The following is a 27,213-nucleotide window of genomic DNA, read 5'->3' on the forward strand; positions in this document are numbered from 1 at the left end:
AAAGGGTATCATCAGGAGGAGGGAGAAAACTTGTTCACCTTAGCCTCCAATGATAGAACAAGAAGCAATGGGCTTAAACTGCAGCAAGGGAGATTTAGGTTGGACATTAGGAAAAAGTTCCTAACTGTCAGGGTAGTTAAACGCTGGAATAGATTGCCTAGGGAAGTTGTGGAATCTCCATCTCTGGAGATATTTAAGAGTAGGTTAGATAAATGTCTATTTGGGATGGTCTAGACAGTATTTGGTCCTGCCATGAGGGCTGGGGACTGGACTCAATGACCTCTCGAGGTCCCTTCCAGTCCTAGAGTCTGAGTCTCTCCTGTTCCTTCTTACTACCACGTGATCTGAGTTGGAATCCTGTGTTCTCAGTTTTCTCCAGCTTTTTTGATAAAACCTATAAATAGTTTTGCAAATGGCTTTTATGCTACTTAGCTTGTTAGTATAGCAGAGTTTTATAGCATAGTTAATGTAGCTTGTTGTCACCAGCTGGGGACTCCCTCCTCCAGGGGTCCTCAAACAATTTTTACATTGACCCATTGAACCAAATTGTAAGCCATGTATATAATGGAGTCCACTTCAAGCCAGGGGGTGTGGTAGCACCCCTAGTTCCAGAACCTGTGCTGTCCCCAGGGTCTGGGACTATGCCCAGTGTCCAGGGGTTCAAGAACTGCATCTCTTGCCCTTTCTTCTTCTCCATCAGCACCAGTCAACAGTGGTGTCTCTACTTCTTGGGTGAGAGACATATTTCTGCAAGGCATAATGTCTGTCATTCATTTCCACCAAGAAATCGTGAAACTCATGAGCTTCACCTAAGGAAATACCTGATGGAGAAGGCTCTGAGGCTGCTCTGATCCAGGCAGGGGAGACTTGCCCTCTCAGTTCATAAGCCTCAACAGACATGCCGCACCCCTCCAAGCATGTACTTAAAAGAGAAGTCGTCAATACCTAAACCCAAGGACTTTTCCTCCAGGGCTTCCCATGAGAATGAGGGCACTCTCATGGTTGCAAGGACAGATCCCTGTCAAGGACTGTCCGCAGGAGATGTAATCCGTCCTCAAGCCTGTCAAGGTGGGTGAGCTTTTGCACATGGACCCTAAGGGACTGGCACCACTGAAAACCCCCAGACTGGAGGGTAAAGTGTGTAGGAAGAAGCATCTATTGGTGACTCCAGCACTGAAGCATAAGGACAGTCATCCATCGGTTTAATCCATGAGCATGGATCGGGATTTGCAGTCAGTGCTGACTTCACCTCACTTGCAGGGCTTTCCTCCCGCTTATACAGTCATTCCATATCCAAGTGATGTCAGTGTCACTATGGTCTTTTACATAAACAGGGTGGAACAAGATCTCTTCCCCTTTGCCTAGAAACAGTCAGGCTTTGGAACTGGTGCATCAGAAACTGCATCGTACCTCCCAGGTATTCAGAACTCCTGAGCAGGCATTTCTCTGCAGACCACGAGTGGGAGATTCACCACTCTCTCCTGAGTGGAATAGTCACACAGTGGGGAACACCTCAGTGCGACCTCTTTGCATCCAAAACAAACAGAAATTCCGTAGTAGTACTCCAGAGGAGCCATGGGCCAGAACCTCCCAGGGCGATGCACTCCTGTTGTCATGGAAAACTATCTCAGATATGCCTTTTCTCTCATTCTCCAGCTTTCACATGTGCTACAAAAGATACACCAGGACAGGGACAACATCATTCTTCTCTCATCCAGTTGGCCCAGGCAGTGTTGATTCCCAGAGCTCCTGACAATGTCAGCCTGCCTCTAATCAAGATTCACCCCTTTCCAGATCTCTGAACTCTAGAAGGGGGTGGGGGACAGAATCAGACACCCCAATCTGAGTTCACTCCACCTCAATGTCTGGTGTTGAGATGGGTGTCTGAAATAGAATGCTCCTGCTCAGCACCTGTTAAAGGCTATCCTTTCTCAAAGTTGGAAAGATTCACTTAGGACCTGCTATCTAGCTAAATAGAAACATTTCTCTGCCTGGGGTGCAGCACTGTCAACATTCTCCAGTAACTGCAGATACTCCAGTCATTTTAGATTATCTCTTATCTCTAAAAAAAAATAAAATAAAATAAAAAACAAAACAAAACTCAGGACTTTCTACTAGTTCATTATGAGATCCCCTTACAGTGATTAGTGCCTTCCTCCCACCAGTAGATGAACATTCTGTTTTCACCAACTCAGTTACAGTATTATTCCTGGGGGGCCTGATCAGGACCTTCCAGCCAGTGATCAGATCTACACCTCAGTGGTCCCTCAGTCTTGACACCAAGGGTTCAGGTGATGATCTTGTGTTAACAAGATTTGTGCCATGCCCCCACCTGAAAATTCCTCTTTCTTTTTTTTGTAAAAAGTGACTGCTATTTTGGCCGGGATGGTCAGCGAGTTGGGAGCCATTATGGCAGACCCTCCTTATGGTTTTTCACAAGGAAAAGGAATTCCTTTGCCTTCATCTTAAATTCCCCCCCCCAAGGTGTCTTCTGAATTCAACATCAACCAAAGCACTTTTGCTGAAGAGGAGAGACTTCACTCCATCATCATCATCATCTGATATGCCGTGGCATTCTACCTGTAAAGAACCAGCGTTGCCATAGCAGAAAGATTGTGAGGTGAAGCTGTAGCCTTTCAGAGCATCTAAGTGAGCTTCTGGGTGCGTTGTTGAGTGCTACAGATTAGCAAACATCCCTCACCCTGACAGTGGCACAGTTCACTCCATGAGAGTACAGGCCACCTCTACAGCATCTCTGCAGGAAGTCGTTATACAGGACTGGCTCCTGGAACTCCATTCACATGTTCACTAGACATTACCTGCTAGTTCAGGCCTCTACAGATGCAGTAGTGGGATCTGCAGTACACAAAGCATCTTTGCAGCTGGGTTCTGTGCGCCCCCCTCCAGAAGGGAAGAGTGCGACTCAGCTCAAATCACTGAGCATTTAAAATGACTGACTGAAAGTCAGAATGGAAACTAAGTCGGCTAAAACAGATGCTTAATTTCTTTTTGGATGGGATGCCATTACTTCAGCTTTGCTACATGTGGCTTCAGACAATTAAGAAATCCCTTTCTTCTTTGATATTTTTCATTAATATTAATGTAATCTTGATACTGAGCAGTGAATTGGGTGTCATCCCTACTTTAAATACCATATTTAAACTGAAAAGTGCTTTTAATAAATGACAAATGTCAATATAAAATTCCATGTGTTCTCAATGTAACTCTAAAGGCATTAGCCTTCCAGCTTCATCCGCCCCACTATTCATTACCTGATAAGTACTCTTTAACCTTTAAGTCTTTTGTGCTATTTGGATAGCCTTTTGGATGAAATGTTTTTCATTACAACATTGCTGCCTTCACACTGATAACGCAGGGGACCAAAATACCATCTTGTTAATCTGGGAACCAGTAGAGTTTTGAAGTTATTAAGAAGTAATGTGTGTGCTCTGTTTCAGTGGTTGGGCAAAAATGGAGCTGGAGGAGGAGAGAATAATACAGAAATTGGGGGATAACAGGGAGAAATTTGGGAGGAATAAACGTAAGTGTTGGTTTTGATTGTTATATAACTGAAAAGAGAGTCACTATTTCGATACGACACTAGAAGCGGGCCATTCTTTAGCACTGAAAATGGATAGACCATAAAATCCATATGATGGAGCAATGAATGCTGAACCTTGCTTATGCTAGCACTATAGAGATGTTGGGAGGAAAAAAAGGAATACTGATTTTCCTAATTCTAGGCAAGGCCCAGTGCTGTCAGTCAGATGCTGTTGGAATATTGCTAAAATCAACAAGAAGGCACCACAGGAAGCCACATTAACTTTTGCTCCATTTAAAAACAGGTGATAAAGTTTCAAGTATGAGGATGAATACAGCCAAGGAAAAGCTTGGTTTGCAGACTTGAATGAGGGTGCAGCAAACAATTGCAGGTGTGTGGGTGTTTTGTTTTTTTTGTTGTTTTTTTTTTGGTTAAAGTATGTGTTGGTGTCCCTTTAAACTGAACCTTTCTGCCCTTTTTTTCTCTTGAGCTTATGAAGGACTATTCCAGATTTTTTTGTTTTATATATAAATCAGATGTCTGTAGGTTGTGTCAGTTCTAGGGAGCAGCATAAAAATTCTTCCTTGACTTAGTTAACCCTTTGACATAAGGTATTAGAGCTGGGCAAATTGCTGACACCTTACTGGCCACATTGAATTGCTCTGACTCTTATGTAGTTCTTCAGTCTAGGAGAGAGAGGTAGAACATGATCCAGTGGCTGGAAGTTGAAGCTAGACGAATTCAGGCTGAACATGAGGCGTTCATTTTTAAGTGAGTAATTCACCATTGGATCAATTTACCAAGGATCATGATGGATTCTCCATCACTGACCACTTTTTAAATCAAGATTTGATGTTTTTCTAAAAGATCTGCTCTAGGAATTATTTTGGGGAAGTTCTGTGATCTGTGTTATGTAGGAGGTCAGTGTAGACTATCACAATGGTCCCTTTTGACCTTGGAATCTGTGAATCCGTATGTTGTTTTTCAGTGTTTTTTTATTATTAAAAAGAGAAGCTTCATGAGTAATCAGACAGCTTGTCTTTCCCTTACTAAACTCTGCCTAGTGTCCAAAATCGTGTCTTTATCCTGGTATAAGTCTGTACGAGGAAAAAATTGTCTCTTGAGTGAGCATCTTCAACTTCTTTCTGTAAGAATGTGGAGCTGATTGGATGAGATACAGTCTTACTCTGGGTAAAGCTGCATGTCATGGGGCAGACTGTCTGGAATTTGGGATGTGCCAGAATTGGGTGTTTAGTTGCAGTGAGCATAAATGCTGGCAGTGTTGAGGGGGAAAAATCATATCCAATATTCTGTTTCCATAGTATTCTAGCAAGGCTTATTCTGTGCTAAAATTCTGGTTTTTTCATGTTTAACACAGACTTCAGTACAAAGACATTGAGGCTGACTGTCTAAAACTTTCATATTTGGATATTCAGTTATAATTCGGAAACTAGCATAATGTTCTGTTGTTGCAATAACTATATAAGATACAGTAGAAATAGAGTATAACTTGGTAATCTGTTAATACTGCTTTGGAAATACTGAAATGTAAGGCTGCAAGTCCTCTAACCACGGAAGGCATGTAGTAATGGCTTACTAATACATGCCCCTTAGTGTCCTAATACTATAGTGCAATAACTGTATAAGCTAGCTTCAGAACTGTAGACAAATACCAAAGTTTAACTTCACAGCTGTGCATTGCCTTTTTCTGTAGAATGCTTTGAAATGAGAAATGCAGAAGGCTGTCTCCAATTTTAGCTCCCATATCTTGTCTAAATTTGTCTTTGAATACGAGTGGAGCTCTTGTCCATCTTGACACGAGTTCAGTTGGCTATAGTATCATTTCAACTATACTTTTGTTGAATGAAGTAATACTATCATTAGACGCACTTTTCTCCCTCTCACAGCTGTCAGTGACACACAAGGCAGTTAGTGAACAGGATTATCTGATCAAGTACGTTAGAGGAACTTGTATATGCAGTGATGTCAGTTATTTCTGAGTAGCCAGGTTAGTCCCAGTTATAAAACATTTTATCTCGTGCCATACCTCTGCATATTGTTGAGATTAGCCATGGTTCATGGCCTGAAGAGTTCACAATCTAAATTAGAAAAATGAAGGGGTGGGGGAAAGGGGCGAGGACGGACACACACACACACACACACACTTCACACTAGATAGCAGAAGAATCATAATTTTTTTTTTAATTCTTGACAGTAAGAGCTTGTTCACATGTAGGTATTGAGATGCTTTACAAATGGGTTAAGAATAAAAATGCTACAGCTATCTTTACATTTGTCCTCCCAACCTACTTGTTAAACTTAACAGTCTTCTTACTGAGAAGGCAGATATGTTGGGCTGCTGCACCTAAAATGGATTCAGGAATTGTGTGGGCCAGGAAATCCCCTACTTCCCCACATTCAGAAATAGATAAAAACCATTCTCAGATACCAAATGACTGGATTTTTGAAGTGCCTATAAATTCTTTTTGTAACTGTTGTCCCTTTGTCTGCCAGCTTTGTTACCAGAGCCCTTGTGGAATTGTCTGAATTTGATTTTTTGTTGCATAAAGGCCCAATCTCTCCTCTTAAGTTATTCGTAATACCTCTATCTAGCTCCAGGTCAGAGCCATTCGCATAGCTATTTCTACCTCTTGCCTAACTTCCAGTATCATCTTCCTGCTACTAATGAAGTAGCAAGGACATTTCCAGCACTTACAAGGTGAGAGTTCAGCCTGCAGGAGCCATGAAGTGCAGACTCCACAGAGAATTATTCATCCTTAATCTTCCATCACTCTTATTTCTTAGCAACAGGGAGCTGCCTTCTAGACAGCCTCATTGCCTTAGGATGCTGGGTCAGATCCACTGTTATGGTGGATTCCCACCGTCCAGCCCCACCATGCAGATTGTCCTCTTCTGTCATGCAGAGAAGAGGGTAGAGTTCATCCATCATCTCACTGATATAAAAGCAGTGGGTGAAGTTACCCCCATGTGAGCCATCCTTTGTGTCCTATTTGCTCTAAAACTTAAACAAAGCATTCTGGAGATCAGTTGTCCACACACACCTGTTTAAATATTTAATCGCCTTAGATGGTCTGGTCAGTTTTATTTCATTTACTGCCATAGATGTCTGCACCAACAATACCTGTGAATCTGCATGGTCAAATGCACTTCCCAGGACAGTTCCTCACCTTTGGTCTCTCGTTGGCTCCCAGCCACGTGGTGGTGGTACTAGCAGCTCACCTCAGAAAGTAGGGAGTTACAGTAAATTCCTTCCAGGAAATGCAGTTGGCAGTGTGCTGAATTTCTGGTCCTCTTTTGTCATCCGTGTCTCATTAATTGATGCAAAAGCTCCATAGCCCCCTCCTGGATCTCATCCGCCTCGGGATCCACTTCAACATGAAGACTTCCCTGCCTGCAGTAAGGATAATGAGAAAAGTCAGGGAATGCCTGTGCATGCTTTCCTGTATCCAGCCTTGAGGCAGTCCCCTGGGCTTAGTTTCAAGTCCTGTAGCTGTTTTCTACAAGTCAGGACAAGATAGAAACAGAAGTTGATCATTCTTATTGCTAGACCTCCCCACATAAATCTTGCTCACGTATGGACCCCAGATTGCTACACAGGTCCTCCTGTCCAGTCTCCACTGGTCCCTTGTAATGAATAGACACAACTCTGCCTAAGTGGAGTCAGGATGGCACATGGGAAATATCCTTTATTATCAATGGTCCTGTTTTAATGTAGAGCTTGTGACCGGTTTTTAAATCAATATTCTGAAGGAATTCGACTTACTGAATCATTGGTCAGCTTCACTTCATTACTTTCTGTTGTCTTATTGGGGCAGGGGGAAAAGCAGTGAGCATTTTAAATAAAAGGTACTTTTGTTAATGGGTCTTACATGTTCTAGGTAAAAATTATTACCAAATTCTCAAACAAATTGATGATAGTATTAGAGTTCTGTACTAAAGAACTGAAATGAGCTACATGTTGAGATTGCTTTTATGGTATGCTATAGGAAATTTTAAGTAAAAGTAGGCTGAGGTTTTTTTGTGTGTGGTAGAATGGTGACTTTCTTAAGCTTTTGTCTTTTTTAAAACTCAAAGCTATTTTCTAAGTGAAATATAAAAACAGTTCCCTTTTTGTATTTGATTTTTTTCTTCATATTTTGTAGATAGCAAGTTACATAACAGTCACTTGCTAAGTCCTTCGATTAGTGTTTTAATGCCACACACTGCTGACTGAGGGCAGAACCATGTCATGAAGTTTCTTGAAAAGAAATAAATGATACCTTTTGAAATCATGCCAGAGCATGGTCCTGTTCAAGAAAGAGCATGGTACCTCTCATGGGTGAAACTTTAGTTCCGGAATCTGAAATCCAGTCCTTGCCCCTCTCCCTCATTTTTGTTCACTGATTGAAGTATTATTTTATCCCCTTGAAGAGGGAAATAGCGTCCCCACACAACTCCACTGAATGCTCCTTGTTAGTTCAGTCCTCATTTGTACACTTCTGAAGCGCAAAGTCTGTAATGCAGGGACTTACTGCCATTTTAACTGAGTTCTTGTAAAAATCCATATACTTCCATGAGTGTTTATGTTAAGAATAAAGAGAAGATCTAAAATCATCATGTTTAAGTGCCTGACCTATTGGTATTACTAGGGAAAGGTCTGGTACCCCAAATGTTAGGCTTCAGTGGGGCATATCTTGACAGGCAAAAGGGTTGTTTTTTAAGTTGAGTCAGCAAGAAGTGGCCTTGGTGGCAACTTTCTACTGCTGGACAAATATTTCCTCTAGTTTGCTGTCCCTGCAGAAGGTTACAGGGATATCTGGGATTCACTGGCTTTGTCTGCACTATAGGGGAAGTTCAGTCTAATCTACACAATTTGTGTTACATGAATAGTGTAACTCAAATTGACGTAGCTTAGATCTACTTACTACGGAGTCCACACTGGCAGTTGTTGCCTGGAGATGCTCTCCTGTCGACTCCCCCTACTCTTCTCTATCCGATGGAGTACAGGAGTTGACAGAAGAGCAATCTGCGGTCGATTCAGCGGGTCTTCACTAGACCTGCTAAATCGATTGCCTATGCATCGATTGCCACTTGTCGATCTCCTGGTAAGGGAAGACACGCCCACTGACTGTTGCTATAAGGAACTACTGTATAAAGCTCACTTATTAAAGTGGTTGCTGTTGCCATCTTGAAGCTGAACAGTACTAATAGTAATTCCTCCATTCTGATAGGGAATTGGTGTGGCATCATTGGCAGTTCTCTCTTGGCTTGTGTTTTTTGTCAGTGGAATTATCAGTGTGGTGAGCGTGCAAATTGCAGTAGCAACCAGTTGTCAGGAATATGAAGAAGGTAGTGAGTAGCCCACTTGTGCATTTCAGATTGCCCATCTGAAGACAGTGACAGAATTAGATTAATGGAATTGTGATAGTGCGGCTGTTAAAATAGCTGATTACTTGTTAGTCTCGTTCACAATGAACAGTGATCAGTTGCTTTTGTTTCCATTCACAGCATGAGATGTGGTGGTACCCAGTTCAGCCTCTTGATACTGGGTTTTATACCTTCTGAGTGTGTTCCCAAAGAACCCGTTCTCCATATTTGCTAAGTTCTTCAAGATCCTAAAGATCCATGTAAGCATAATGCTCCACAATACTGTGTTTTAGTTTGGATGCTTGCTTGTTGGATTTGAGTGTTTTATGTGTCTCCGGGGAGATGTAAGTTAGTGTTCTGAAACAATTTTATATTATTTGGTTGTGAGACCTAATACAGTGCACAGGTCTCAAAATGCTTTACAAAGGAGATCAGGTTCATTTTTCCCCATTTTACTGATGAGGAAACTGAGGCACAGGGGTATGTATGTGACTCTTTCGAAGTCACCCAGCAAAGCAGTGGTAGAGCTGAGAATTGAACCTAGGTCTCCTGAATCCCAATCTAGCAGACGACTGCCTGGTTTAAGCTATTGCTATAAAGTATCTCCAGTTTCACATAACTTTTAGACAAACATTAAAGACCAGACCATTTCTGCTATAAAACTGGTTTCTAGTTTTAGTAGTCAGTCTCCTGAATGGTCACTCAAAGCCTTTGCTGAACCTGGGAACTTTGGCCATTGAAACTTGAAGGTGGTAGTGGAAGGCAGTAAAAATTATTCCTGGAAAGTAAAGCAAGGCTGTTATTAAAAACTAAATACAGATGCTTTTTAGACTCTGTGGGGCTTGTGAGGAGATGTTACCCTAGTGTGCTATAATCTTTAAAAGTCCACATTCCACTATATAAGTAACTAACTAGAGTTTGATTATTTTTTTTAAACTGTTCTTCCCAGCCTTTAACTTTTGATGGTTGTAAGAAAACATGAAGTGCTTTGTAAGCTGGTTTTTGGTTTTGTTGCTTCAATTTATAAATAAGAAATGCTGGAAAATGAGCATTTTGTTGTAAAGATTGTTTTGAAGGCTACATTTAAAAAAAAAAAAAAAGAAAAAAAAAGACTCCTAGAAGAAAAACTGACAATTTAATGGTGCATGATGCAGTAGTAAAAATGCCTGTGTGGTTATGTTTAATCCTTTAAAGGAGAGAAAAGAAACACTGTAGTTATCAGCATTCAAAAGGCATGACACAGGCTTAAATATATGCAAAGCCTTGGAGAGACTGAAGAAATTTACAGACTATATTGCGGAAAGCTTCTGACAGGCACATCGCATCTTTGAAAGTAAGATTTGAATTATTAAAGCTGTCTTTGTTTATTAAATTGGGCCTCCAGTGAGAGGATTGTATGAAGAAATGTCATGCAGACTTGAGTTGAATTGGACATAATTTCTAACGGGTATTAAAAGTAAATTTACCTTGTTGGACTAAAACAGTGAGTACATTCAAGTGCTTTAGAAAATGAAAATTATAGTTTCAGGTGTAAAGTAGACTGTGTCTTTTAAGTCTGTTCCTGGAGCAGATAAACACACCTCTGTTTAAGGAGACCAGTTTGTTAGTGAAGGATAATCCTTTTAAAACCAAGCAGTTCAACAGAGGAGTCTTTGTTAATTTTAAATCAGGAATGCAAGAGAAAGAGATGAGAGCCAGGGTGTGTTTGGGGACCGGATGATTAAAATGCTACTTTTTGGAAAAATTAACTACACGGGGTTTAAAGTGAATAAAAAAATTAAATTAGATCATTTTAAATATTTTAGTTGTGGAAAAATGTTTTTACACCTATTTGATTCAAGTATAGCATATATTTGTAACTTTATGCACATAGCAATTTATCTTCGGTTTTCAGGAAAGTGGGACCACTGCATTGTGAAATACTTTTTCTTATTCCTGTTCTCAGTTAGACTGTGTAAGAAATATGCAAAACTAACAAAGTAGATGGAAAATCATCACAAATATTGTGGGATCAGCACAGACACTGTAAACAAAGCACTTCATAAGAATGTTTAATTTAGGATTTTTTTTCTAAAACTTACTTTGTAATTTCAGAGGTTTGATTACCTCTGCAGTCCAAGTGCAGACAGCATTATTTGGTCAAGGTTGCAAACTGGGCTTCAGTTTTTGTTAGCTTTTTCATTTTTTATCTATTCCTTTTATGCAGTTTCTCAGGTGGAACACCATGATGGCTTATTTAAAAATGGAATTCTTTAAATGTGGGATTTAAATCTGAATTCTTCAGAAATGTTTAATGAAAGCCATGCATTTTATGACAACACGAGGCAGATGTCAGGATTTACTCTTCAATTAGGTAGGATTGTGGTGGGAATAGCAGATTAGCCTCCTTTGGAGCTGATGCACTGTCTAGAGGAAGTGACATTTATGCTCTTGATCCTTCAGTGATTCTGCATGTTGAGAACTGAGCCTTGAAATTCGTCAGCAGTGCTGTTTTAACAGCAGACAGAGCTGAGTAAGAAGATTTTTACAGACAGAAAATTTAAGTACAAACGGCAAAACAGCAGGTGCTTAAATACATTTTTTTTCTTTTTTTCCTAGGAGATTGGAAAGAAAATTGTAGGTGATTAGTTGAAACGAATGTATTTTAGACATTTGAAATCTGAGATGCACTAGAGTTTAGAGACCTTCGTTTGATTAAGGTAAGAATATTTTAAGAAAAGTGTACCTTCTTCTTTCATCTTTCTGGTTACTGTGTGTTCTTTTTCTTTAACTTTTCTGTCTAATCTGAGATTCTGTAGTGTAATGCATTCAAAATATACATTGCACCCTTGGCATTTAAATGGTTAATGTTCATTCAGTTTAATAACTTTCAGCTGCAAAGGGCATGTGGGTCTCTATTTACAGAAGGTGTTGTGTTGATAACTGAGTTCTGTTTGGCCAGAGGGATTAAAGCAGGCTATTTATCATGAGGGATAAAACAGTGTAATTATAGTGCATTTACTCAGAGGAGGAGCTGGTTGGTTGGTTTTTATTTTATAGTAGATCTGTCATTGCAAATTAGGCTTCATGAAATTTTTTTCATTAGTTTTGTAAGCAAACTCAGTAACTACGAGGAGGTTACAGGGCATGGGAAGTGTTTAAAATTTTTTACCTTAGAGATGTTGTAGTTCTATACAATAAGCCAATGAAAGCAGAGATCAGGTAAGCAGCTGTTATGGGTATCATGGCAACATAAAATTACTCAAGTGCTAAGTGCATATTTATCTCTAACCATTTAAATTTTTTTTGCCAAACAGCCTTTTTTTATATAAATGTATGTAAATTACTATTGTCATGTTAGATAAAAATGAGTAGTGATATACTACCTTTTTTCTTAAGAATGAGAATGGAACATTGCATATTTGTACTAACAACTTAGTTTTGAAAAAATGCTCTCTCTATATATATATCTATATCTATATATCTATTTAAAAAAAAAAAAAAGCCTCCTGGTGTTCTTTTTGGTTGAGTTGTATTTAAGCTGTTTCCTTACTTGTGTGTGGTATAGTTAGCCACACATAATTTTAGAAAACCAAATTACAAAGGAGGAAAACCAAAATTAGAGACCAGCAAAACGTGTCTTGAACTTCTGGTGTTCTTCTGACATGCTCTGGCTTACAGGTGAAAGCAGAGATTGAACTGCTATACCAAAAACATTTCAGTGTTTTTTATATTAAAGGAATACTTTAATTCTGTGTCTTAAAAACTAATATACAGAACCGTTTTTATGTCTAAGAAAATAGCAGATTATTTGTTAGTGTGTTTTTCTTTAAAAATTTAACTCCGTGTGATGAGTTTATTCAGCTTATGTAAGGTACTTCTTGTGAATCTCAAACTAACCTGACCATAATTTCCCATGTTTGTAACCTATATTGGTGTTCGTGATCTGTTATGAGATGTAGGACTATCAGATGAGAGGGGGTTTAAAATGTCTTATTTCTTAAATTTGTAAATGGTAGCAGGAAGTAGGAGTTGAACTGCTAACATGGATCCTCGGTTCAGGTGGTAGCAGAATGTTACATAACCAGAGAAACAAATTTCTTCCAGAGTTACACTAGTGCTGTGTGTACAAAGCATCCATTTTGTGTTATGAGTATTGTGAATTGATCCTTCTGTGCAGTTACTAAATGTAAAAGAATGCAGCAGATCCATTTGAGTTTTGTATCAATCACTTCAAATGGACAACATCCCATCACTTTAGTGTATTCTCTACTAAGTCAGTCTCTGACTTTGAGAAAAATTAATTTGATTTGTCAAAGTAATCATTCTCCTCAAACCTTACCATACTTAACTGACTGTAGAATATGCTTTTTTTTTTTTAAATTAACTTGTAGGCAATAGAATTTGACTATTTTGGGAGTAAATAAAGTTTTGCTGTTGGGTTTTAAATATATATCCTCTTAAACATGCTTTGCAATCTGCTTATGCAGGCATCATGAGTTTTATATTTAAATTGGAATGATTTTTTTTAGGATGAAAGTGCTTGCAGATCTGAATTGTGAGGGATAGAAGAAATGAAGCTGTGGAAGTACTGATGGCAATCTACAAAGCTTTAATGTGTTAATGTAGTCTAGGCATTTATCCATATTTAGAAGCATTTTAGATTGAATCCTGGAGAAATTCAGACTCCTGTCTTAAGCATGTTTCTGAAGTGATGGATGGTGTAGAACAGTAATATGAAGGAGCTCCTAATGATTATTTTGTTGTTGCTATAACTATGTCAGCATTGCTAATTCCCTCAAGTTCTGTTTAAAAAAAAAAAAAAAAAAAAAAAAAAAAACTTAGAGGGGATGGGGGAGCGACTGGTGTTTGTAAATGTCTGTTTTGTGTAGAGACCTCTTTTTCTCTTCATGAATTATTCAGTTTTTTGAGTCTGCTATATTGCAGTATTTAATATACTTTAAATGACACTGAATCAGTTAATATGATAAAGGGAAAAGATCTAGGTTTATTGAGAAATTCTCTGTCAGTTGTGCAGCAACAGTGAAGAATGGCTTGCTGACTTGAAGTGAAAAGTATATTTTATGACCAAAACATACCAATATACCTTTGCACTTGGTGTTATCCTATCTTTAAGACGAGTGGGCAGATCAGAACTGGGAGATTACAGTTAAGCTCTTTGGGACAAGGGACCACTATGCTTTTAGTACAGTGCCCAGCAGAATGGTTCTCTAACCCTGATTGGAGGTTTTGGGTTCATTCCACTCTAAGAGGAGACTGGACATTAATTAGTAATCTAATTTCTTATTATCTGGCATTAAAGTGGTTTTAAAATTATTTGAATAACTGACCTGCTGCCCAAAAGGATCAGTCAAAAGAGTTAAAAAGGGGATGCTGTCCTTTGCAGGGAAGTAAGTCTGTCCTTGTCTTGTACAACATTTAAAAAACAGTTTACAAATATACATGATGGAGTGGAGGGGCTCCACTTCCATGACATGGTGGACCCATGTCATTCCGTCTGGTCCTATGTCAGAATTTTAAAGCACGACTATGTGGTGTGCTCTGATAGATCAGTGCACGCAGCATAGAGATGTCGGTCTTAAAACGTAATTTGTGTGTGTACAAGCAAATGCTTTAAAGTAGCTTTATTTTTTTCAGAGTGATATTGGAGCCTGATTCTGACAGCTTGATCCTCTTTATATTGCTAACTTGGCTAGAAATGAGAGTATGCCAGTAATACCTACAGCGTAGCACACAGCTTGGGAAAGGCGACTGTAGTGTGAACCCTCATAACTGTGTCACTTCCGCCAGGCTGGAGCAGAGGTTCTTAGTTGGGCCATATCACATCTCAGGTTCTGTGGATTGGTCCTTTTATTGTTTTCTGAGGCCCCAGTCCACTCCTAGTGGAATATCCTTATCACCAACTACCCAAATGTGCTTGAGGGCAACTCATGTTCCTCAATATGTATAAACAATGAGCCCTCTCTCCCTTTGATAACCTCTATGGGAACTTTCAGAACTAGCTAAGAGCACTTCCATAAACATTTTGGGCTGTTCTACTTAATGATGCCTGATACATCTCTGTTGTAGCAGTCTGTGTTAACCAGGCCACAATCTAAGCAGTTTTACCCAGTCTCGCGCCCCCCCCCCCATAGTACATATCGGAACTTGTATGTATCACACACAATCAAACTAGGGGCCTGAAATATGTGTTGGACACTCATTGTATTGCAAATGGGTAGCCATTAGACAACATCCAATAGTCTTTAGAATTGTGGGTTTCTTTCTATTTTTGTCCCTTTAGTTCCTATGATGGAGTCACAAGTCCGATGCTCTGGAACTGCTCTGTATGAAGCCAGACAGGACTCTGGGCACACTATCCAGGGAAAAAAGCCTCTTCGGCTATGGCGTTCCTGGTCTGACCTCAGAGCATTCAGCACTGCTGTTCACACCCTACACTTCTCCTTGGTGGGTCCACCTGGATGGGACTTCTGGAGAAGCCAGAGTGTCCTGCTCCCCAACTCCACAGTCAGCCGTGACTCTCAGCCAATGTTGTAAAACAGTACAGCATAGAACAGAGCTTGTTAGCACAGAAATCCAGTGACTTTCAGCAAAGTCAGTTTTGAGGGGGACCTTGGGCTGATGCCCTAGATTCCCCTCTCTGAGTCCCAAACTGGAGACTGCCCAGCTTCCAGCAGCCTGACCCCTGATACGCCTGTTACTCCTTCTCCTGGTCTTTGTCTTGCTTCCTGCGTGAAGTGTCACGTGGTCGCATCCCCCTCCTGGGTCTCAGATTACGAAGGGCATTGGCTATCACTTACATGCAGGCAGCTGGAGCCTCTGCATCTGGCTGCAAGAGTCTCGGCAGAAGTCTCACACCCTTATTCCCACCACCTAGGCATTGGTGCAGTACACAGGGAAACTGAGGCACACAGTGTTCATGCAAAACAGTAAGACTCACAAAGGCTCACATACAACATAACAAGAGAAAACACCCACTTTGTTAGAGCTCCCAAGTCTCACTTTAATTGGCAACCTGTGAAACTTAAGTTTTCAGGAAAGTCTTGCCCACTTAAATGGGGAAATGCGCCTCACCACTCTTGTGAATGGCATGATACTGGGCCCTTTGTGCAGCCCAGTTGCCAACTCTTGATTATGTGAAGTCCACTATCGCTCAGCTGGGCAGGATGAGAACAGATCAGGAAATCCAGTATTTGGTTCCCATGTGGCCTGGTTCTTCATCTGAGACAGACAGATACTGAGGTTCAAACTCACTTGACTCCACGCTACCATTTTTGAGCTGAGACTTCCGCCCACAAACCAGTGGTAACTGCTACTATCTTCCTTTCTTATCCTTCATGAAATCTCACTGGTCTCCTTCACCCTGTAAGTTAGGATTTTGTTGGGACATCCCAAGTAGGCTTTTCTTCACCCTTCCTCCCCTTATGTTGTAGTTGTGTCCATGAGCAGTCTTGAATAAACCAATCAAAGTTGCTTTAACTGAGCAGGACTACAGCAGGGTGTATTCAGAAGGGGCAACTTCTGTTTGGAAATTTCCACAAAAACAAATTCATTTTATTTTGTGTATTATTCTACTGTTCACTTGTGGAGATGAGCCCGGCTGAATTCCAGGGGCAGTGTCCGAGTATGTGTTCTTACAGTTATGGTGAAAGTGCCACATCACCATGTTCAGTACTTTAATGTGGTAGTGAGATGTTCTCAAAATAGGCAGCGCACAAGCAATTTTAAAGAATGTGGTATGGCTAATGTGTACTTACTTTACTTCAAGTAGCTAAATGTTTTATACTCGCACATATATATATAAAAAAAATCTGGGCCTAATAAACTCAAGTATTTGTGACAGTAGGACATTATTGTTGGGATTTAAACCTACGACAGCACAGGCACTAGTAGGATATCTGGAATTGAAACCAAAAGGAGTAATGTGTAAACTTTCCTTGGGCTTTTACAGCAGTCAAAGGATATTGGCAGGTTTTTGAATGTTAAAGATAGAAGGTAAAAAATAAAGTAAAATAAACATGTAGATCCAAGGAAGAGATCACTACTTACCTTGTAATAAAGTTGGTTTGTGAGGCAGTAGCTTTATCTAGTAAACATTAACATTTCTTCTTTAAAATCCCCTGATAAGACAGAGTAGGGACCATATGTGCAAAAGGTGTATGAATTTTTAGTGTCTTTCTGGTGTGTTAACCTAAGGTGCGTGCTCAGATTGGGGTGTATGAATACATTGCAGGTGTGCATGCACATGCCCTGATGTGTGCCTTACAGAATTTGTATGCCTGCCATCAGATTTGTGGGATTATCTGCACCCTCCACTCGCTTTTGTATGCACAAGTTAGAAAATTTGGTCTTCAAATTCTTTCAGCTCTTCTGCGTAAAGAAACGCACCTGTCTGTTTGGCCTTGTGTACACTGGCAGCAGTGTGTAGGGGATATGTATGTACATGCCACAGTGAAAAGCAGGCTGCATCCACACTGCAATATGGCAGTGAAAGCCAATGCCAGGCAGAGGCAATGGGGCAAGGCTCCTGCATGACACAACACTGCTAAAAATACCGTGTGGGAGTAAATGTGGGAGACGTTGCTTGGGCATGTAGGGTACTTACCCTAAGGTTCTATCATGTCTTTACTCACCTGAGTCGTGCCTCACTGTCTACACAATTTTTACCTGTGCTGGGTGATGTGCAGTGTATGTACTGTACATGCCATAAGTGTAGTACATAGCCTGAGAAGGGGGTAAAAGCAGTAACGGCTACTTCAGCTTCCCAGCTGATAATTACATGGAAATATATACCAAATAAAGGTCAGTCTGCACAGCAGCTCAAGTTTCTGAAAATTGCTAAAGCACAAACATTGCCTTGTTTATTTCAAGCTAGTTGCTCCTCTAATGTTAAGAACAAACAGAGGCATGGTATATGTATCGTTAAAGCTGGAGCTCCAGTAAGACGGTACTTGCTATCAATTGCAGATCTTCCAATAAATCTTTCCAATAAATCCTCAGTTCTGCAGACTTTCTGGGGAAGTATCAGAGCTGTCCAAATCAATGAGTAAAAACACAAGTCAAATGAAGGCAGAATAACAAAGCAGTTTGTCCTCTCTTGCCTTCAGCTGTAGGCTCTACTAACAGCTTTTTCAATGTCAAGTCTTATGAATATCTTATGAAACAAAACAAAAGAACACCTGAGATGAAAATAGTGTAGTGGAGACATAAAGAAGGAAAAATTACTTCCTATTTTTGGTTAATGATGTGTATATGTAAAGGTGTAGAAGGCTATTTTTTCGTGATTGTATCAAGTGTTCTTTTCTCTGTTTTAACTCAGGAACTGGAATGGGAGTTTTCTCTGATACCAGTTGATGGAATGGCATGTATGAGTCTTTAACAAAGTTTTTTTTTTCTCCTAAGTGTTCATCAAGAGATTGTGACTCAGGTATCAACAAAAGTGGACAATTTTAAACACTGATAAAAAGTCTTTCCTCTTGTGCACTTATCTTATAGCTTAGATCCTTTCAGGCAAGGGCAGTCTCTTCTGTACCCTACATGAAGTGCCTAGCATGTTGGTTTTTAATAGCACCCAAAAATTTCCTGTGATGTTAGTAACTTACTGTAGTTGTGTACCCTGTTGTTGCTGGACGACACTGTTGACAAGACCTGATATTTTTAATATAAGAACAGGCTTGGGAAAAATTCTTTTTTTTTTTTTTTTTTTTTTAAAGGAGATATCCTATCTCCTAGAACTGGAAGGGACCGTGAAAGGTCATCAAGTCCTGCCCCCTGCCTTCACTAGCAGGACCAACTACTGATTTTGCCCCAGATCCCAAAGTGGTCCCCTCAGGGATTGAACTCACAAGCCTGGGTTTAGCAGGCCAATGCTCAAACCACTGAGCTATCCCTCCCCAAAGAACCAAACAAAAAAGCAAAAAATTTTCTTGCTGCTTTAGAAGTATTAGGCCTATATTCAACTCAAAACACTGTTGCAATGTTGAGATACAGTACAAAGTCAGAGCTAACATTGCTGCAGCATCTGTGTTTTTATTGCTACTAGTTCTATCCCCATTTATCCCATGAGTTAATATTCTGTTACACCTTGTAAGAAAACTATTGTCTGGAAGGGTGTACAGTTTATAAATACACTCCAGCTGAGGAAGGAGGCAAGATTCAGTGGAAATTTATAATGGAGCAATCTGGTTCCCGCTGCATGCTTTCATATGACATTATGGGATCAGAGTCTGCCTCTGAAGCAGCCTGTGGATGAAGCTTCCTTTTAAACTACAGCTCAGCCCTAGAGCAATAATTTTTCCTCCTCTTTTGCCTATTTGTTAAGTTCAGAGTGATGTATTGGATATGTCCCTTCACTGCTTCTAGTATCAGAGGGGTAGCCGTGTTAGTCTGGATCTGTAAAAACAGCAAAGAATCCTGTGGCACCTTATAGACTAACAGACATTTTGGAGCATGAGCTTTCGTGGGTGAATACCCACTTCGTCGGATGCATATCATAAGTATTCACCCACGAAAGTTCATGCTCCAAAAAGTCTGTTAGTCTGTAAGGTGCCACAGGATTCTTTGCTGCTTTCACTGCTTCTAGAGGTTTGTCTGAGATTTTTAAACTAGTGTTGTGCCCAGCAGTACACAAATATTTTGAGATTTCTTGTAACCTGCAGTGTGTCTAATCCTTTCAGTCTTTCACATAAAATTAGTGCTTAGTTTTAATGCTCTAATGTCTGAGTGGATTTTGTTTACATCAACATCTAGGTCTTTGGAGCACAGTGGGTTTAAGTCTTAGTTTTATCTGAAGATACGTAACAATCATCTTGAGAACGTAATAAATAATAAATTAAATAAATAATGGAGATATACCAGTCTCCTAGAACTGGAAGGGACCTTGAAAAGGTCATCGAGTCCAGCCCCCTGCCTTCACTAGCAGGACCAATTTTTGCCCCAGATCCTTAAGTGGCCCCCTCAAGCACTGAACTCACAACCCTGGGTTTAGCAGGCCAGTGCTCAAACCACTGAGGGTATGTCCAGACTACCCGCCGTATCGGCGGGTTAAAATCGATTGCTTGGGGATCGATATATCGCGTCTAATCTAGACGGAGTTCTGGAATCGACACGGAGAGCCGCGAACATCGATCCCGCGCCGTCTGGACGGGTGAGTAATCCGATCTTAGATATTCGACTTCAGCTACGTTATTCACGTAGCTGAAGTTGCGTATCTAAGATCGATTTTCCCCCCCCCCCCCTAGTGTGGACCAGCCCTGAGCTATCCGTCCCCCCAGGTAGTACTCTTGGAAGCAGTCTTGTCTGAATACATCCAGAATATATTCCCTTCCGTGATCTGTTATCAGGGAGGAGTAGCCTTCCTGAGATGGAAGGCTAGAGATTTTTTAAAAATGGACTCAATTCAAAACAAAATCCAGCATTTCTTATTAAACAAGCATTTTGATTCTGATGTATTTTTCTTGTTGAATATATTTCTTCAGTGAGTTGCTTTAATTATAATGTGAAATCCTTATCACTTGCTCTTGCAGATCAAGCTAGTGCTGAAAAACAAAACATAATTTAGACGAAACCAGTGGTTCTTAAACTTTTTTACTGGTGACCCCTTTCACATAGCAAGCCTCTGAGTGCAATTCCCGTAATAAATTAAAAACACTTTTAATATATTTAACACCATTATAAATGCTGGAGACAAGGCAGGGTTTGTGGTGGAGGGTGACAGCTCATGACTTCCCCAGTTAATAACCTCGTGACCCCCTGAGGGGTCCCAGCCCCCAGTTTGAGAACCCCTGGACTAAACTGAATTTTTGTATAAGCTTAGTAACTAATAGTGGAGTCAGTAATATAACTACTTAGATCTTATTGCTTGAATTTCCTTTATTTTTTTAAAAAGATCTTTTTATTTGGTTTTTCTTTCCTGCTAAAGAGCCCTGTGAAGTCACATACCACAATGTATGTATTTCTTGCACAGGATTGCTAGTCTGTTTATTTAGAGATGAAAAATACCTAAATTAAGTCATACGTGAATTTGAAACCTTGTGTTCATGTTAGGAAAACAAAGTTGATCCATTTTCTTTTTGGCCAAATGTATCCTTAAATGAATCAAGAGAATAACTGTACTCAAGTATTGTGAGAAAGTATTTGATGCAATTTATTTGTTGCACTTTAAATATCTTCATACTCCCTAATTGTATGGATAGCTTTTGGTTTGGAATGCAATTATTTTGTGTGATAAAATGTACCAAGTCTAGTACAATATGTCACATCTAGAGGAGACTTAATTGCTGAGAGGTGTCTGAAAATGTTGTGGTTCTTTATAATTGGTTTTCCCCTTCTATAAATGAAAATCTGTGAAGTTAAATGTTAGTGTAAATAGGAAGATGCAGCCCCTGACATCTTCCTTAGAAGATGAATATGGTATATGCATCCTTTCTGGCAGGTTTGCTAATTGCATTTTTTTTGTATAGACCAATACTTGACATTGTCTAACAATATTAAATGGATGCTGAACCTTTAAAACACATTTCTTATTTGCTAACTTCAGCTAAAATTGAAATTGAAATTCTTTCAGATCAAATTAATCTGTCTGCTTGGTTTTTTATATATAAACTTTTATGCTAACGAAGACACTTGACCTACCCATCCTGATAGTTGTGGTTAATGGTCCTGATGATCAGCTGGGCCTTTACCTAGCATCTAGATTTGTGGGCGCTACTATGCTTGCCATAATCATGGCCCCCAGAAATGGAGGCTGTTACCAGAAATTAAGCCCCTCACCTCACGTACTAATATGATACTGCTAATTCAAGTGATTGCTGCACTTATACTCTCGTTGACACAGGGAGTAGCCAGTGTCTATTCAGAGGTTTCAGTAAATACTTAGATCTTGTTGAGAAGGTGGTGGAGTGGTGGGATAGGTGCGTTCTAAACCATTCTGAAGAAATGAGTAAACAGCAGTGGCATCAGCAGAGTCTGCCTACTTCATACTTTTGTATTCTTATAAATTATTTACACCCAGCCCAATTGCTTGGTGGTTTCTACTGCTGCACTCTCTAAGTCTCCACTCCCATCAAGCTTGGGGATCCTTTCAGCCCCTGATACCAGCCCTCCCACTGACTTGGGAGGGTTTGCCTGCTGGTCCTGGGGCCATGTGCTTGAGTGTGCTGAGATGGGATGGGCAAAATTATTGGAATTGGGTTCTACTAGTGAATAAACTCCCAGGGACCTAAGGACCATCACAAACCTCTCCACCTTCTGCTCTAAATACAAGGTGTATTTCTTCTTTGAATATGCATCAGTGTGATTCCCCACTGTGGGTATATATATGCGTTGTGCACATAAAAGTGGAATGTTTTGAATAGCTGTGTCCAGTGGGGCTGACCTTGTACCCTGTGCTCCTGTGTGAAGCGTAAAGGGTGGAGTGGCCCTGACTCTCGCTTAGTTTCCTTTTAGCATCCATGGCGGCAGGATGGAACCCTCACTGCCCAACCCACTTCGGCATTTGTTCTTAATTATTCTGTGAGCAATTATTCACTCTTTTTCTGGTTAGTTTACCCATTTATTTTTATTTGGACATTAGTGCACCTAAGGAGAAAGGGTGGTTTTTGGTGTCTGTTGTTACCTAGAGATTTGGCTGAGCGGGGATAGCTCTTGAAAAGAAACCATGGCAAGTCTAGACTCTGTACTAGCCCTTTTCACCCACATGAAGAACAGTGGAGAAACAATGGCATTGTCTTTTATGCTGCGCTACGAGGGAACTGCACGAAGAGTCTTGAGTGTAAAGCAGGACCAGGGAGCAGTCTGTATAGATCCAGCAAAGAGATTCACTTGCAGATTTTTTTAAAGTAACTCTCTTATTGTTGAATCTGAAGTTCCTGAAAATGGTAGTGGGCATAGTACATGCTAAATAAACGGTTATAAAATTTCACAGAATGCTGTAAACTGTTTTGCCAATAAACTAATTTTATAGTAGATCAATAGGTTCCATTTGTAGAGTGGTTTAACAGTCTTTAGCTTAATAGCTCTTTTGCCTGAAGTAATGTTATATGGTCAAGATTAATGTGTAGGTATAGTATCCTTGTCAGTTTCAACACATTTTTCTTTATATACTCTCATTAGATTAATGATGCTATTGTAGGATGGACGTAAATTTGTCTATGGAGCAATCATTATGAATTTGTTTCCAATGTATTTATATTCTGTTAGAAGCTTGCAAATCAGTAAATATTGATACAAAAAGTACACTTCACTTACAATGAAAACTGAGATTCAAGTGATCAGGTTTTTTAATTCAATTAAACTGTAAGAGACCCAAATTTCAGCCTTTTGTCTGAATGAAATCTCATTATCCTGACAGAGGCCCTACTCTCTACCATGTATGTTTAGAAGTAAGTTATCCATAGACACAGAGACAGCCATTTTAATGGTCTGCAGCCATTGGTGCTAACTTCCTAATGTGCAGAGGATTGTTCTATCCCAGGCCCCACCCCCACTCCACACCTTCCCCCAAGGCCACACCTCCATCCTGCCTTTTCCTGCCCCCATTTCACCACCTCCCCTGAGCATGCCCTGCCCTCACTCTTCTGCCCTCTTCCCACTGCCTCCTGCATGCCACGGAGCAGCTGATCCATGGCGGTCGGGAGACGCTGCGAGCAAGGGGGAGGCACTGATTGGTGGGGTTGCCAGTGGATGGGAAGCGTGGATGGGAGGGAGAGGCACTGATTGGGGGACTGCTGGTGGGTGCTCAGCACCCACCTTTCCTCCCCCCCCGCTGTGGGTGATCCAGCTGTTTTTTGTTTTGTGGTTGAAATTTGGATTTCTGCTACAATAAGGACACCTCTCCAGAGCTCTAGATTCTTCTGAAGCACTTTTTTTTTAAGCAACTCTATCAACAACTATAATGACTGTACCTCATCTAATCTACCTGTAGCGACAACCCAATATACTTCCCTGTATTATGCTTACAGATATGAGAACCATCCTGTTTACGCCATCTTCCGGTTCACAGTGAACATCTAATATATTATCTATAGGCAGTACAGAAATTGCACGGGATTGAGTATATTCATCCCTAGAGAAACCAATGTACTTCATCCACTCTGTCACATATCGGCTAGAAGACACACATTGTAGCTACGTAATAATCCATCTTCCCCATAAAAAGTGGCAAAGAGTTCCGTGGCACCTTATAGACTAAAAAACTTATTGGAACATGAGCTTTCCTGGGTGAATACCCACTTCATCGGATGCACATCTTCCCCATGTGGCTAAAAGACTCCTTCAGAAACGGGTATCATAAGTACCCTTTGGGCTGTCCATTTCCCAGGCCATTAAAGTATATCACAGATAGCAGTGACCACAGTAGCTGATAAACACCTTAGGCATGTAGCTAGAATGTAATTATTTTCATGTTGTTGGTGATGCCGTATAAGCCCTTTTATACATTTGGGGAGGGAGGTGTGTGTTTGTCAGAGTTGATCTCATTTCAGGAAACTTAAATCTAAACTTCCGAACTTAACTATGCTGCACAAATAAAGCTGTTGACAAATAAGTGTATTCAACCCTAACTTAAATAGTCCGGGCACAGTTGTTTTTCCTGGAGAATAACATAATAAAAACAAAACTGCACCATAACTTATGTATCCAGTAGTGAACTTTGGTTGGAATGTGTTTAGTATGTCTTCAGAACTTAAACAATCCCATTGAGAGAGAGAGAGTAAGTACAGTTTACAGATGTGCAACAACTGCAACTCTATCTGATCTTCAGCGTATGTTTGCTCCCTTAAAAAATGGGCTGTTTTTCAGTTTTTTGACATAGTATAGTGCAAGGTTTGTCTTTACTCAGCTCAGTGAAAATCTTGATGCTGAATATATTTTAGCTGAGGATAATGCATTTTCTCTTGCAATAGTTTCTTGGTAAAAACTCATCTGTTGTGGTAAACGTCTCTTTGGATGAAGAAAAACAATCAAACTCTAAGACATTTAAACTAATGTACTATTTTTAAAGTTCTGCAGAATATCTCCTGGAAGAGAGATCTGGGATCTCAGCCGTGCTAGTCGAGGCATGTTTAATCACTGTACTGTGAATATTGTAACCTTTTATTAAAACGAAGCTTCCAGTCATGAAAAAGTAAGCATTCTGTTGTCGGTTTATAATTGGGAATGCTTTTAATTATTCCCGAAACCTACACAATTACTGCAAAAGCAAATCTTTATCCTAATGTAAAATCAATTAAAAAAAATGCAATTTGTATCTAGTCAAGTGCTTTAGGAATTGTTAATACAAAAACTGTTCTTTCTTGATTTAGCAGCAACAGGTTTTCTAATGAATCCAAATCAAAGACTTCAGATTAAAAAGAAGTAATTTTAATTGATTCATTTTTCCAAAGAGACTATCGCCAGGATGACTCTACTTAGGAATGCAAATTGTGTAGAGGAGAAATGATACTGAAACAATTGTAAATAAGGCTAAAAAAATTACATAAAGTTTACTAAAGCTATTTTTTCCTGTATCCCGATAAAGAGAGATTAATTTTTTCTTAAAAGCGGAGAGGAAAAATAGGAAACAAGCCCTTTTTTTCTCTTTCCTTATTTTTTTGGTATGATGTAGTGGAATGATACAGCATATTAAAAAGCACTGGAAGCTTCAAAATTGGGTAAAGCTGAGTTCTGCAGTTCTTTGAGCACCAGATGTTAGGGTTGTGATAAGCCTAAGCAAAATCCTGGTGGGCTTTAGGTGCAAGTTTGTCAAAAAATTCATGAGTTTAGCTGATCTTGTCTGTTCAGAAACCTTTTGGTAGGGGAGTAAATTCAGAGACTTTATTGATAGCAGCAGCTTGAGTAGCAAAATAGTGTAAAGATTCCATTGTTGTATTCAGACTACAGCATCCTCTGAGCTGTGCAGACCTGTGTTTGTTGACTGTAGCTGAGGAATGTTTATCTAGACTGTTACTAGGACTGAAGAAAGCTACTAAAATCCCGGATTCTAACTGAACACAAGCTCACAAAACCCAATCCTGCAGTCCCTCAGACAAAAATCCCGTTGTGAGTCTTGTTGGAATTTGCACCTTAAAGACTGCAGGATGGGAGCTAATCATTTCATGCAGGAAATAGAAACAGTGTTGCAAACCCAGACAAATCAGACTGCTCATGCCAGTACAAAGATTGTTCTGTTGCAATTTCTTCCTCATGAAACTGAGTAAAAGGTTGCTGCTGTTCCTTTGCTCTAGTTAATTTATTGATGGACAAACAAGATTTCTCTATCTGACTTTTTATCAGAGATTGATGCCATGCAGAAAAGCAGAGCGGGAGCTATTCCCTGAATGATACTAAAAAGACCTGGGTCAGAGTTTTCTTCTTTGTGGGCTATATGACATATAGGGGATGAAGCTTAATTATCACTTTGGAGGGAGGGGGGAGGATGCCACATATAATTCTTTATAGTGGGCTTTAAAATATTTCCTTGTATAATTCAGCAATAAGAACAATTAATCTAGTTTCGAGAAGCTAAACCAAAAATTTTTAGAGGGAGCCTCTGGATTAAGGTAGATGGTGAACCTTGTCTGCTAATTCTTATCCGTCTCTTGTATACAAGAGATCTGTATCTTCCTGACTTCCCTAAATATTTGGAGCCTTTAGTCATAGAGGCTTCTGGATAGAAAGAAAAAATAACAGGAACATCATAAGACCTTTTATGTATCTATTTAGATAGATTTGAGAGAGAGATTCTGGAAGGTGTCCCTGTAACCCTTTTAATCCCAAAAAATAAAAATATTTTTGCTAATCACGAGTACTGAACTAATAGTGAAGCATTTCCTTCCTTCACGTTTTGTTCCTTCCATTACTTCTGCTGTTCTATAACTTTAGCTCAGTCCTTTTTCTTGGAGCAGAGTGTAAAATAATTTGCAACATGCTTAGAATGGCTATGTTGTCTTCCCCTGTTTAAAAGATACGCGATCACAACAGATTTCTCTCTAGTCTGCTTTTGTCTATCTATTTTTAGTCTCCAGATTTATAAATATTGTCCTGGTTTTCTCAAAACACCAAATGGCTACAGGATCCTGGAGTTGGAGGCAACTCTATGGCTCAGACCCTGAGCTTCATGTGAGGATTAGAGGATACTAACGTACACATACTAATGGTGCATTGAGCTAGGTTTGTGCTCCCCTAGTCTGAGGCTGGCTGTGAGCTAGTCAGATCTCCTGAGTTAAGCTGGAGCAGGCTAAAGGCACTAAGATGCTATTATGTCATCCGGGCCAATGCTGAGGCACAAGCAATGCCCCCTATGCTGCTGACCAGGAGTGGAGAGGCAT

General features: G+C 40.0%; 1 protein-coding gene across 5 annotated transcripts in view; it reads left to right on the top strand.

Moving 5' to 3' along the window:
- GLCE (glucuronic acid epimerase) overlaps positions 1 to 27,213 on the top strand; it is a 99,492-nt gene that overhangs the window by 23,657 nt on the left and 48,622 nt on the right. For 2 of the 5 annotated variants that reach the window (XM_050967569.1, XM_050967568.1), the window contains exons 2-4: positions 9,050 to 9,168; positions 10,103 to 10,241; positions 11,507 to 11,607. The gene's annotated coding sequence lies outside the window, so the exon portion shown is untranslated. Of the gene's footprint in view, positions 1 to 8,768; positions 8,891 to 9,049; positions 9,169 to 9,906; positions 10,242 to 11,506; positions 11,608 to 27,213 lie in introns of those variants that run through there. The other 3 variants (XM_050967566.1, XM_050967567.1, XM_050967565.1) reach the window with 3 other exon arrangements.

Source organism: Gopherus flavomarginatus, chromosome 9 (genome assembly GCF_025201925.1).
Source record: "Gopherus flavomarginatus isolate rGopFla2 chromosome 9, rGopFla2.mat.asm, whole genome shotgun sequence".
In the NCBI taxonomy this organism is placed as follows: Eukaryota; Metazoa; Chordata; order Testudines; family Testudinidae; genus Gopherus; species Gopherus flavomarginatus.